Here is a 5,320-nt window from a genome sequence, read left to right on the forward strand (position 1 = left end):
TTTTTACATATTTCTTATATTTAACAATCAAATTAAGGTACTAATTCACCACTCCAGAGACATTGAGGTTCATTCAAATATTCTTTATCTGGTAAAAGAAATTTCATTGAAACTAACATTAGCAATCAATATATATAAATTTAAACAGTCTAAACTAAATAAATAAGCAGTACGTATTAACATTAGCACTTATCTTTTGACTGTACCTCTCTCGATATCAAACCTAAAAAGGCACGAGGGAACAGAAGTAACATTATTTTTCTATTTCATGCTTTAGAAATCATATAAGAGCAATATAGTCATATTTTAGAAAATCTAAATTAAATGACAAGTTTCTCAAAATCTTTATTATTCCTCCCTCCCTGTAGAATTGTGGAGCAAGTAACTCCATTTAAATTCTTCCCTCAATTCCTCCTCTAATGGAAGCGATTTGTGGAGCACACCCAAATTGAACAAATACACAAAAAGTTCCATCTTTGATTTCATGAGTTCTTTCCATCTTTGATAAATATCTATGCCTATAATATTGTGTAATATATGAGGTTATTATTGCATAAATATATTTGTGATATTTTGTGGCTCTTTTTGGTAAAGTTGTCTAAAATCTCAACGAGGGTTGAACTTAGAGACATCTATCTTTTCTCATTTATTGCTTGAATTGAATATTTCGATTAAAACTACCAAATCCAGCATTAAAAAAATTTCAAATCGATTATTCTGATTGTCAAATTAAATGCTGAGTATATAATCTGTTTATCAAAGTTGAATGCATCGATCTTATTACAACCATGAGTAGTTATTGAATTGACAATAGAAATTTAAAACAGAAAAACATAAAAGAACATCAGAAATTAAAATTTAATCAAGAGACTAATAAAACCTGACACTAAAAGAACATCAGAAATTAAACAACACTTTAATCATCGCTAAAATCCATAATAAGTCTGTATATTCTTTTGGTTTTAATTATTAATAATTTCTCCTTGCACTTATTTCATCTTCCGACCATTGTAGATTTTTTTTACTAATAAATCGGTAAGAAAACGCATGCTTTCTTCTCAAATCGTTGTTGCCACCGCATTTCTTTCTTCGACAATTGGTGGCATTCGGTGCGAGGCGACCGTAACACTTGCGGCATATCATCTTGAATACATTCTGCTTATTTGCAAGATTCTTGAGTTCCTTGTCATAGATGTAGCCACCTCTTAATCTCAGCACTAGATGCAGCGTCGACTCCTTCTGTATGTTGTAATCGGCCAAGGTTCTTCCGTCTTCGAGTTGCTTCCCGGCAAATATGAGACGTTGTTGGTCAGGTGGGATCCCTTCCTTGTCCTGAATCTTGATCTTGACATTATCGATTGTGTCGCTGCTCTCGACTTCAAGCGTGATCGTCTTTCCTGTTAGGGTTTTCACAAAAATCTGCATCTTTTTCCTGTACAGAATATAAGGAAACACATCTTTCGTTAAAAAGAAAATAGTATATATTTATTATAATAAAACTTGATTTGAAAATATATATATACTTATTAATTGATCTTCTAATCACAAAATATAATACTTTTGGGGGAAATTGGGGGAAAAAGGGAGAAAAACACATCGATGTCAAATAATAAGAAAACAGATCGTTAAATTAAGAGAGGAAAAAAAAATCAATAAACAGGTTCGAATTCTATCATACCTTTAATTTCTGAGCGAGAAGATTTTAGATAGAAACGATTAACACAAATTGTGGGCTTCTGAGAGGAGATATTTCGGTGCTATTTATAGAAGTCCTTGATTATATTTTTACAGAATCACAAATAATTAATAGCGGTGGATTGGTTGGATTTTCTGTGGTTCAACCCGTGCAGCTCCTCCTGAGTCTTGATAATGAGGTTAGAATTAGATAATAAATATGAAATAAGTTGAGTTAAATGTGTAAGTTTCTACACTCGTGTAATTAATTTTAAATTGTTGTTAGTAATCACATCATCGATTATTACTAAAACCTTAGAAATGCGAGTTAATAAAAATAGATAGAAAGCAAATTTAAAAAAAAAATATTTCTACATTAAAAATTACACTATATTTCAAACAATAAAATAGAAAGTATCGATATAACTTTAGAAATAAAAAAGAAAGATTCAATGCAAGATTCATCAATTAACACTTTGATATAATATTTCATGCACCACAGATGATCAAGAGCTAGAGATTTTGGTAGATATCGTCAGAGAAGAAGAAGTTTGGAAGGCAAGTAAGCTCTAAACAAATTACACAATTGACTACTAATTATATCTATTTAAAACTAAATAACAATTGACTACTAATTATATCTATTTAAAACTAAATAACAGAAAGGGGAGTGTTATTTTAAGCGCATGAATTCTATTTTTGAGCGCTAAGAGAATTTTTTTTGTTTTAAATCTAATTTTGCCCCTTATTAAATATCTTCTTGTTTTATTTGTAATTAATTCCTGCTATCATTTATGGAAGGAAATTCTACTTTTGAGAGAATTTTTTTGTTTTAAATCTAATTTTGTCACTTATTAAATACCTTCTTATTTTACTTGTAATTATTTCTGCTATCAATTATGGAAGGGAATTCGGAAAGCTTTTTGTTTAAATAATTCCTACCATTAATTACTGCCTATCAATCGCAACTTCATATTAATTCAAATTTCAAACAGTCTGAATGAAATTTTATAAGTAATTGAATTGATGAAATAATTTATTGAGACTAGTCAAAAAAAAATATAATGGTGAACAAATTCTTCTCTATTTGATCCAACGAAAACTAATTGGATAAAAAAATATATGGTGAAATTTTGCTAGTTCCAATATGTACAATTAAAATTATGAAAAAGTTATAACATAGCAAGTATTTTATTTGTGAATTAAATAGATAATTTCATTTTGTGGAGATCATTTATTGTTGTGATTGGGTTTATTTTATTTTTTTCAATTTTTGTGTCCTTTTGTTGTCCATGGTAGAAATAGTTAGATTGATTATAATTAATTTGAAGAATCATCCGTATAACAACAACCTGGTGTGGCATTGACTGTATTAGCTTTCAAAAATAATAATAAATAAGCAGCTAGGTCAAGGAAAAATAATAATTCAGGGGAATCCAAAATAGTATTATTTATGCTTAGCCAAAAAGAAATATATGTATATGAGAAAGAGAGAGAGTTTGCCATGCATGTTGTTTTGGTACCAAAGATTTTTAATATATATAGTTGGTCCCTGGAACAAATCTTAGTTCGAAATTATTTTACTACTGGTGTTAGTCATATGAAATAAAGAGAACAGTAAGGTGTTACAAAACAAGGTCCGTTTTAGTTTCAGGAGACATCTCTATTCTTTTTATCTTCTTTTTTTTTCAATTTTCTTTTCCTTATATATTGTAATCATGATCACATGAATAAAAGTCAAAATAATTACATTCCTTATTTATGATTTCATAAATATGCAAGATCTGTTATTTGTATTGTTAAGTCTCAAATATTTTCTTTATTACCAATAACTTAATTTACAAAAAAGTTTGGAAGAAAATTTTTTGTGGGCAAAGTTGGTATAAAAGAAAATAGAAATCTTGCGTTTAGAATAGCATTCCCCTAATAAAAATGACAAAAGTATATAACACACTTCGATTTGAAAGTTTATTTTGCAAATTCAATAAATTTAGAATCGGTGGAAGGAGAAAATTACAGAAATTGTATACTTATGTCATTTTGCATGATTAAATATTAATTATATTTAAATAATATTATAATTGTCTCCTCAGTACAATAATCGGATGATTAAAACTAATTATATTTGTATATGCAGAGCGACAATTGAGGTTACAATACTTTAAAAAGCACGTAATGATTCATATTATGAATTTATATTTATATTTATAAGATTCAAATAGCCAACATGTGAATTTATAAAGCGCAAAATGGTATGATCTGAACTACCCAACACTTGACATGATTTTCATATAAAATTATGCGTGAAGACCAAAAATTTTAAAAAAAAATTATAATTTTTTTTATTTTTAGATATAAAGATAAACAATCACTATCTTTGAATCTTTTAGATACGTAAAATATAAAACAACATGTCTTGTGAAATGCTGTATTTTAATGGACTGTTAGTGGTTGATTGCTGAAACACAAATAAAATTTATCTACAATTTTATGCTCCATGGAGTCAATAATAGTACATGAAAAAGATAAATAAAAAAAAAACTTAACTCTTTGCTAGAAAAAGGAAAAAAATATTCTTGTGACAGCTATTTTGGTAGTTTCTGGAATTTTGAGCAAAAATAAAGTTCCTAATATTTGAGCCTTTTAAATTAGTCAAAAGATTATCTGTATTTTTTTCAAGAATTATAAACAAATTCTCAAATAAATATTATTGACAAGAGATAGTAATTAAGAGAGGTAATTGTGGCTCCTATGAAAACATGCCAGTTGAAAACTAGATGGTTTAAATTGGACAAAGATATTGACAGAATTATTTTCACTTAGTGCAACGCATGGACAGTAAAATCAAAATAAAAAGTATATAATATGTACGCTGTATGAAGATAAAACAAATTTGTTAATATATTTACTTTTTAACCCTCTTAATAAACATTAAATAGTTTTACTAGATCATTTTGTTATTAAAATCAGACAAATTGACAAGCAGTGACGTAGTTGGCTAAGATCAAAATAGTAATTCCTAAGTATTGGTGCTACCAATTTATTTTTACGGTTTTGCAAAGTTCAGATAGTCGATCTGAAGTGCTCAATATGTTCTTCATAATAAAATATACTTGGACCAAATTTTGTATTTAAAAAAAAAATTACTATTTTTTATGGATTTTTAAAATTACTGCTTTTCAGATTTTATTTTTCTTATTTTTTTTCTTCAAAACAATAATTTTTTAAAATCCTTACAAAATAGTAAAAGAAGTTCAAAAAATATAAAATTTGAAGAACACGTTGAGTACTTCAGATCGACTATTTTAACTTTGAAACAACAAAAAATAATAAATAATAAGTAATACTAAGACTCATGAACTACTATTTTTGATCTTAACCAATCTCAGCATTGACAATTTGTATACTGTCAAGTTTAATTAAAACGTCCAATCTTATGTGAACGGCTAGAGATGAAAAGATCCTGAGGTATCTGAGGTACAATTTAAAAAACGAACGGTCCAGATTAATTTCATCCAAATCAAATTTAATCCATACCTGTTGTGACTGTCGGGGTCTGCTTTAAGATTTGTGCCAAGCTAAAAGAACAGTCCGGATTTTCCACTTGCACCTCAGGTACCTGGCACTGGGGTGATCCGGATTCAGA

The 5,320-nt window shown here is 28.1% G+C and overlaps 1 pseudogene; it reads right to left on the bottom strand.

Moving 5' to 3' along the window:
- Nucleotides 1-869: 869 nt before the first annotated feature.
- LOC144545757 (ubiquitin-ribosomal protein eL40 fusion protein pseudogene) lies at nt 870-1,455 on the bottom strand (annotated as a pseudogene).
- Nucleotides 1,456-5,320: the final 3,865 nt, after the last annotated feature.

Source organism: Carex rostrata, chromosome 28, assembly GCF_964058835.1.
Source record: "Carex rostrata chromosome 28, lpCarRost1.2, whole genome shotgun sequence".
Classification (NCBI taxonomy): domain Eukaryota; kingdom Viridiplantae; phylum Streptophyta; class Magnoliopsida; order Poales; family Cyperaceae; genus Carex; species Carex rostrata.